This window comes from Macrobrachium nipponense, chromosome 23 (genome assembly GCF_015104395.2).
Source record: "Macrobrachium nipponense isolate FS-2020 chromosome 23, ASM1510439v2, whole genome shotgun sequence".
Taxonomy (NCBI): Eukaryota; Metazoa; Arthropoda; class Malacostraca; order Decapoda; family Palaemonidae; genus Macrobrachium; species Macrobrachium nipponense.
The window spans coordinates 71,244,830-71,254,829 of record NC_061090.1 but is presented as its reverse complement, the minus strand read 5'-3'; the positions used below and the strand labels follow the sequence as shown (position 1 = coordinate 71,254,829).

The 10,000-nt window shown below is 38.8% G+C and overlaps 1 pseudogene; it reads right to left on the bottom strand.

The window, feature by feature from the left end:
- Positions 1-10,000, bottom strand: part of LOC135198138 (uncharacterized) — a 20,474-nt pseudogene that overhangs the window by 8,559 nt on the left and 1,915 nt on the right.

The window sequence follows — 10,000 nt, the reverse complement described above, 5'->3', positions numbered from 1 at the left end:
CAGAAGAGGGCAGTGATTTGGCTTAGGCCCAGATAATGAAAAGTATCATAATACCTTCGCAAAAGGTGATAATGAACTAGAATTAAGCTCTCTGTTTTGAGGAAGTCAGCAAATGAATCACTTTTAAACTTCTTGTGTATCAACACAGCCACGGCAACAAGGCCAAGAGCTTTGCTGCCATGCACCTGCAACATGCAGATCAATAGTGACCCTCATTTCTTTATAGTATGGTTGTAATGACCAAATAATGAAATCTTCAGATTTAGGGGCAGCGGCTAAAATAATAATTCTTTAACTGATGGTTTTCTTACAGCTGACATTTAAGTAACTTCATTGGCTGGATAATTTGTTTGTTTAGATGGATGTCTCAAAGTTTGTCACTTGTCAAAGAAAATTTCTACTGTTCAGGGATACTATATTTTTTATGTCTGCTGTGTCAATAACCTTTCATATTTAATTCGACTTGAAGTCAACAATAGAACTGATAAAATAAAATCACGGTCATGAGTCACTTGCTGTCAAATAATCAACTATGATCACTAATTGTCCAGATAAAATTTGACCGGGATTAAGTTTCCAATCTACTGGCTGACTTGGATCTTGTGTTTTCCAAATCTATGATTACGCCTACGACCACGACCTCTACTGCCCTTCTTTCCCGCACGCCTTTGGTGACGCTTGCGACGCAAGCGACGGCGCAGAGCAGCCAGCCTCCTTTTCACCTGAATGATAACTCACCTCCTCTAGTTACTTCTCCAAAGTCCGTACCATCAGCAAAGTCCCTATCTTCCTCTCCTGTGAAGGCGTAAGCTGAAACAGAAGATGATTGGTGTTTACCAATTCGACCAGAGGCTGGCCAGCCATCGACTGGGAATGTGTACGTTTTCTCTTCTTTGTAAAGAGGTTTCCCCCCACCTGCTGGATATGTTACTACAGAACTTGTAACACCGTACTTCCTCTTGCTTGTAGTTTTTCTGCTTGTTACAATGCCCTCACCATCTAAATTACTGCCTTCTTCATGAGGCCTAAGCTCTTTAAAGTGTGATTCATGTCTGTATTCATATGTATTACCACCAACTCCATTAACTGTATTTCCCTGTGAGGAGCTATGCCTACTTGTCCCCATGGAGAAAGGTAATGGAGATTCTTTATCAAGCTTTTCCCCATCTGGTCCTATTTCATTACCCACTGTGTCAGTGTGTCCTACAACATCATGACCATATGAATGTCCAACATAACTAAACCTTCCACCATCAGGGTTAACTGGGCCGACAGTGTTTTTGCGATGGGTTGTGTTGGTGACGGTATAAGTTCCTTCACCAAAACCTTCTGGAATATTGAAGTGAGAGGGGCCATCATGCGTTAGTGAGCCACCAAAACCACCAGATTGATGATAAGTATATGACCTAGAGGAAGAAGAGCTGCGACTACCACTCAAGCCAGTGCCAGACCCTTGGGTTCAGAGTACTCAGAACCAGATCCCCCTGATTGCCTCGAGGTTGATTCTGAACCACTCCGAGAGTTAGAGCTAGAAACTACTTGAAGCTTTAGAACCTCTTCTAAAACTGTCAGCTATGTCTGTGCCTGAGGATTCAGATAATCCCTGTCCAAAGGAACCTGAGGCCTCATACCTCGTCCCTGTAGCTGAGAAACGCCCTGACCCAGTGGAAGAAGAGGGAAGGGAAGAAGAGGAAGAGGAAGAAGAAATGAAAGCTGAATCTTGTGAACCATCAAAGTCACCCCGAATAGGTCCATCATCTTCGCTCACTGTTTCACCAAAAGAGCTAGTCCAGTATGAATTAGAAGAGGAGGGGGATGATCTGGAGGAGGGGTAAGATGAAGAAGAATAAGACCCTTCACGTACAGTATAAGTACCTTCTGCTTTATCGGCAGGTTTGTAAGTACGGTATGTAATAGAATGAGAGGATAAGCCAGAATTGTCTGTTAATCCTGGCTCAGTAGGTTCATTAAATGCAGGGAAGTCATATTGGTCCCGTTTGGTATCTGATGAGCTACTTAGGGAATTGGATGAGGCCTCTGATTCACGTGCAGAGAATCCTAAGCCTTGCAGGGGAGTCTCTTCTAGAGCAGTAGAATCGGGTTCAGAGGCAGGGTTACTCCTTGAGTCGTCTAAGGAGGTGCTTGCAACAGTGGTGGTTACTCCTGGAGAGGAGGAGGAAGATGCATTCCTCCTTCTAGAGATTCCTTTAGAAGTCCTCCTGCGGATGGCACTAGCTGTTGACACTGTACCTTCTGGGTAAGTAGTTGCCGTCCACCAGCTGTCCTTCCATGAGACTCAAAAGAAACGGTCTTCTTGTATGTCGGCGAGAAGACTGCCTTGATGACGTAGAGAATGTTGAGGCAGAGAAGAGAGGAGGAGGAAGATGAGGAGGATGATGAGGAGGCGCCTCATTAGCCCACCCCTGCTGTAGGTAGTAACTGTCCTAGTACTAGAGTAAAGTGTAGCTATTGCCAGGTAAGAAAACCTTATTGATTACATGTATTACTCCATTGGCACTCATGTGAGAGCTCGTAACAGCTTCGTTGTTCACCTGAAAAAGAGAAGTGGGCTAATAGAAAAATCAACATCCTGTGAAGGTCAATGGAAAGAAACAGATTATTCCAATCTCAATAATATCTACAGGGTATAATGACAAAATATATTTCATTTCAATTCTTTATATTATTCCAAACCCACAGTCAAGACACCATCTGGTGTTTTCTTGACGTCGAAGGATCCCGCCATGCCATTAATGGTATACACGAGGTTCTTCTGGAAAGAGGTTTCTGGGAACATGTTTACAGCAATGTGGCTTTTGAGTAACTCAGTTGCGTACTGATCATCATTCTTGATTTGTCCAGCGTTGCCTGTTGGAAAAACAAAATAGATACAAATATATAAAAGGCTTCTATAAAAAAATAATTTCTAGGAACTGATAGCAGATAATAGAAAATTCCTGTGCAAACCAGTAGCTCATCTAATGAATTGCATCCAAAATTTTTGTGATGCATTGAGTTCTAACTTTGAAATATATATACAGTTCCACAACTAATAACTCATACTTCTTACAGCCAAGGGTCACTTAAACTTTTGTGGGATCCTTACCCTGTCTAACGTCCGGAAGGCTGCGTCATTGGGAACGAAGAAGGTATAGAAGGACTCGTCCCCTGGACCCAAATCAAGGATGGCATTTGGAATGGACGAGATCCTTTGCAAGGCTTCCAGGAAGATGCTGCAGAATTTTGTAAGAATTTGGTAAACATTATTGTTATTGACACTGGCGAATTATCTAAACATATTTAATCGTGCACACACACACACACACACATATAGATATATATATATATATATATATATATATATATATATATATATATATATATATATATATATATATACACCACACACACACACACACACACACACACACATATATATATAATATTAAGTAGTATATAAATATATATACATATATATATATATTATATCGATATAGATAGATAATGACAGTATAATATATATATGATATATATATATATATATATATAGATATATGTAGAGTAATCTATATATATATATATATATATATATATATCTAAATATATATATATAAATAGATACATAAATATATATATATATATATATATAGATATATATATATATATATATATATATATAACTATATATACATATATATATATATAGATATACTTTAATTTATATATATAGAGATATATACATATATATATATATATATATATATATATGATATAATATATATATATATTTAGATACTAATATATATATATTATATATATATATATACATATATATATATATCAATTATATATAATATCATATTTTATTTATATATATATATAAATATACATAAATATATATATATATATATATATATTTTTTGGGATATAATCAAATATATATATATATATAAGATATTTATCACATCGAACCGGTGCTCATATATATCATTTAGCTTTTTTATGGCCTTTATATCTATCACTTTCTACCTCCAAATGCATATCATATATGTACCGAGGGGAATTTTTTAGTGATAAATAATTTCGTCCCCCATGGGATCGAACCACCGTCCAAGTGGACGGGGACGAAATCAGGACAGTCAGTGACGCTATCCAATCAGCCAAAACAAGAAAGGACGCTATAAAATCATACCCCCCCCGGTGCTTTCGACCTAAAAAACATCCACCTTCTACCCCGGGCTTTCCCGTATGGATGATCCGGGATATGAAAAAATTCACGTCCCTACCATGTATTTGCCCCCAATGACCGCGGTGGACAGCACGTAGCCTTTTTTGGTAGAATAATATCACATCGAACCGTGATTCATTTATATATCATTTAGCTACAAATGTCCGTTTAATATCAAATTCAAACTTTCTACCTCCCAAAGGAAATATATCAAAGAATATCTACCGAAGGGAATTTTTAGTTGATAATATTTCGTCCCCCCATGGGATCGAACCACCGTAAAGGGGACCGGGGACGAAATCAGGACAGTCAGTGACGCTATTCCAAATCAGCCAAACAGAGGCCGCTATAAGTTCATATCGATTCTGACCTTAAAATCACCCTCGGAAAACTTTCGGTGCTTTCGTAATTTAGGAATCGATAGAAAACCCGTCACCAGTTAGCCAATTAGAGCGTTTGCCAGGCACGTAAGCCTTTTTTGTTATGAACAATTATCACATCGAACCGTGATTCATTTATTATCATTTAAGCTTACAAAAGTCCTTTAATTCTAAAATTCCCTCTACCTTCCCAAACGATATATTTTCATATATGTACCGAAGGGGAATTTTTTAGTTGATAAAGAATTTCTCCCCCCTGGGATCGAACACCGTCCAAGTGGACGGGGACGAAATCAGGACAGTCAGACGTATTCCCAATCAGCCAACAGAGACGCTAAGTTCATATCGATTCTGACCTTACAAATCACCTCGAACTCGGTGCTTTCGTATAGAAAATCTTAAATTGACGTTTCTACCATGTAGCCGTTTAATAAAGAATCGATATGACTGTCGTATAGAACTCGATATGAACGTACTGTTAGCCATTCGAGCGTTTGACAGCATTTCGTAGCCTTTTTTGTTATGAATTAATTCACATCGAACCGTGATTCATTTATATATCATTTAAGCTACAAATGTCCTTTAATATCTAAATTCACTCTACCTCCCAAATGATATATTTTCAATATATGTACCGAAGGGGAATTTTGTTTTTTAGTTGATAATAATTTCGTCCCCCCATGGGATCGAACCAACGTCCAAGTGGACGGGGACGAAATCAGGACAGTCAGTGACGCTATCCAATCAGCCAACAGAGACGCTATAAGTTCATATCGATTCTGACACTTACAAATCACCTCGAACTCGGTGCTTTCGTAATTAGAATCGATATGAAACCCCGTCTACCATGTTAGCCAATTCGAGCGTTTGACAGCACGTATGAACCGTTTTTTGTTATGACTAATTATCACATCGAACCGTTGATTCAGTTATATATCATTTAAGCAATACAAATGTCCTTTAATATCTTAAATTCACTCTACCTCCCAAATGATATATTTTCATATATGTACCGAAGGGGAATTTTTTAGTTGATAATAATTTCGTCCCCCCATGGGATCGACCCATTGCACCAGTCCAAGTGGACGGGGACGAAATCAGGACAGTCAGTGACGCTATCCAATCAGCCAACAGAGACGGTATAAGTTCATATCGATTCTGACCTTACCAAATCACCCTCGAAAACTCGGTGTCGTAATTAGAAAGGCGATATGAAAACCCCGTTCTACCATGTTAGCCAATTCGAGCGTTGACAGCACGTAGCCTTTTTTTGTTATGAATAATTATCACATCGAACCGTGATTCATTTTATATAGCATTTAAGCTACAAATGTCCTTTAATATCTAAATTTCACTCTACCTCCCAAATGATATATTTTCATATATGTACCGAAGGGGAATTTTTTAGTTTGATAAATAATTTCGTCCCCCACGGGATCGAACACCGTCCAAGGAGTGGACGGGGGACGAAATCAGGACAGTCAGTGACGCTATCCAATCAGCCAACAGAGACGCTATAAGTTCATATCGATTCTGACCTACAAATAACCCATCGAACCTCGGTGGCTTTCGTTAATTAGAATCGATATGAAACCCCGTCTACCATGTTAGCCAATTCGAAGCGTTTGAACAGCACGTAGCCTTTTTTGCTTTTATGAATAATTATCACATCGAACCGTGGGATTCATTTATATATCATTTAAGCTACAAAAATGTCCTTTAATATCTAAATTCACTCTACCTCCCAAATGATATATTTTCATATATGTAGCCGGAAGAAGGGGGAATTTTTTAGTTGATAATAATTTCGTCCACCCCCCATGGGACGAACACCGTCCAAGGTGGAAACGGGGACCGAAATCCAAGGGACAGTTCAGTGGGGACGTAAATCAATCAGCCAAACGAGACGTATAAGTTCATATCGATTTGACCTTACAAATCACCCTCGACGGTGGGCTTTCGTAATTAGAATCCGATAATGGAAACAGTCTACCATGTTAAGCCAATTTCGAGGGCGTTTTTGACAGGCACGTAGGCCTTTTTTTGTTAATGAATAATTATCACATCGAACCGGTGATTCATTTAATATTTAAACTGAGGCTGTCCTTTGAATATCTAAATTCACTCTAAACCTCCCAAATGATATATTTTCATATATGTACCGAAGGGAATTTTTTAGTTGAATAACTCGTCCCCCCATGGGATCGAACCACGTTCCAAGTGGCGGGGGAAGAAATTCAGGACAGTCAAGTGCGCTATTCCAATCCCAATCAGAGAAACGCTATAAGTTCAATACCGATGACCTTACAAACACCCTTCGACCTCCTCCCTGCTTTTCCGTAAATTAAGAATCGATATGACCCCCGTGACAGTTTAAGCCAATTCGAGCGTTTGATCAGCACCGTAGCCTTTATTTTTGTTATGAATAATTATCACATCGAACCGTGATTCATTTATATATCATAAGCTACAAATGCCCTTTAATACTAAAATTCACTTCTTACCTTCAAAATTGATATATTTTCATATAAATGTACCGAAGGGGAATTTTAGGTTTGATTAATAATTTCGTCATGGGAAATCGGAACACCGTCCAAGTGGACGGGGAGAAATCAGGACATTCCAGTGACGCTATCCAAATCAGCCAACAAGACGCTATAAATTTTTCATATCGATGACCTTACAAATACCCCCGAACTCCGGTGCTTTCGGGGTAATTTTTAAATCGATATTGAAACCCACGTTCTACCAATGTTAAGGCCAATTTCGAGCGTTTGCAGCACCCCCGTTACCTGTTATCTTTTTGAATTAATTATCACAAATCCGAACCGTGATTATTTATTATAATTTAAAGCTACCAAATGTCCGTTTAATATCTAAAATTCACTTACCTCCCAAATGGATTATTTTACATATATGGGGGTACGAAGGGGAATTTTTTAGTTTGAATAATAAATTTCGTCCCCCCATGGGATCGGAACCACCGTCAAGTGGACGACGAAAATCAGGGATATCAGGGACCGAATCCAATCAGCCAACAGAGACGCTATAAGTTCATATCGATTCTGACCTTCAAATCACCCTCGAACTCGGGTGCTTTCGTAATTAGAATCGATATGAAACCCCGTTACCATGTTAGCCAATTCGAGCGTTTGACAGCACGTAGCCTTTTTTGGTGTTTATGTAATTATTCACATCGAAACCGTTTGATAAAGTTATTTTATATCAATTTTTTAAGAATAACAAATGTCCTTTAATATTCCTAAATTAACACTTACTCAAATGAATTTATATTTTAAGATATTGGTAACGAAGGGGAATTTTTAGTTGAAATAATTAATTGTTTTAGTCCCCATGGATCCGAACAAAGTCAAGGTGGAAACCGACCCCCCCCTAAAGCCCAAAGGACAGTCAGGTGAACCGCTATCAATCCAGGGCCAAACAGCGACGCTAAATACGTTCATATCGATTATGATTAGAAATCACCCTCGAATCGGTGGGGCTTTCGAATTAGAACGGATATGAAAACCCGTCCTTACCCTGTTAGCCAATTCGAGCGTTTGACAGCACGTAGCCTTTTTTGTTATGAATAATCAACGAACCGTGTTATTCATTTATATATCATAAGCTAAATGTCCTTTATATCTTATTCACTAACCCTCAAAAAATTGAATATATTTTCAGAGTTACGAGGGGGAATTTTTTAGTTGATAATAATTTCGTCCCCCCCATGGGATCGACAACCGTCAAGTGGGGACGGGGACGAAATCAGGGGACAGTCAGTGACGCGATCCCATCAGCCAACAGAGACGCATAAAGTTCATACGATCTGACCGTACAAATCCACATCGACACTCGGTGCTTTCGGTAGGAGTCGATATGACGTCTACATGGTGCCATCGAGCGTTTGACAAGCAATAGCCTTTTTTGTGAATAATACACATCGAAACGTGATCCCCCATATATCATTTAAAAGCTACAAATGGTCCTTTAATATCTAAATTCACTCTACCTCCCAAATGATATATTTTCATATGTACGAAGGGGAATTTTTTAGTTGATAAATAATTTCGTCCCCCCATGGACGAACCACCCCGTCCAGTGGGGACGAAATAGGACAGTATGACGCTATCCAATCAGCCAACAGAGACGCTATAAGTTCATATCGATTCTGACAAATTACAAATTCACCCTCAGTGACAATCGGTGCTTTCGTAATTAGAATCGATATGAAACCCCGTCTACCATGTTAGCACCCTTCGAGCGTTGACAGCACGTAGCCTTTTTTGTTATGAATAATTATCGGACAATCAGACCGTGATTCCATTTATATAGTCATTTAAGCTATCAAATGTCCTAAATATCTAAATTGCACTCTACCTCCCCAAATGATATATTTTTCGTTGAATATATGTACGAAGCCTTATTTTGAATAGAAATGATATAATAATTTCGTACCCCCCCATGTGGGATCGAACACCGTACCAAGGGGTAAGTGGACGGGGGACGAAATCGACAGTCCTGATTTCGTCCAGCCCCGTCCACTTGGACGGTGGTTCGATCCCATGGGGGGACGAAATTATTATCAACTAAAAAATTCCCCTTCGGTACATATATGAAAAATATATCATTTGGGAGGTAGAGTGAATTTAGATATTAAAGGACATTTGTAGCTTAAATGTATATAAATGAATCACGGTTCGATGTGATAATTATTCATAACAAAAAAGGCTACTGTGTCAAACGCTCGAATTGGCTAACATGGTAGACGGGGTTTCTATCGATTCTAATTACGAAAGCACCGAGTTCGAGGGTGATTTGTAAGGTCAGAATCGATATGAACTTATAGCGTCTCTGTTGGCTGATTGGATAGCGTCACTGACTGTCCTGATTTCGTCCCCGTCCACTTGGACGGTGGTTCGATCCCATGGGGGGTACGAAATTATTATCAACTAAAAAATTCCCCTTCGGTATATATGAAAATATATCATTTGGGAGGTAGAGTGAATTTAGATATTAAAGGACATTTGTAGCTTAAATGATATATAAATGAATCACGGTTCGATGTGATAATATTCATAACAAAAAAGGCTACGTGCTGTCAAACGCTCGAATTGGCTAACATGGTAGACGGGGTTTCATATCGATTCTAATTACGAAAGCACCGAGTTCGAGGGTGATTTGTAAGGTCAGAATCGATATGAACTTATAGCGTCTCTGTTGGCTGATTGGATAGCGTCACTGACTGTCCTGATTTCGTCCCGTCCACTGGACGGTGGTTCGATCCCATGGGGGGACGAAATTATTATCAACTAAAAAATTCCCCTTCGGTACATATATGAAAATATATCATTTGGGAGGTAGAGTGAATTTAGATATTAAAGGACATTTG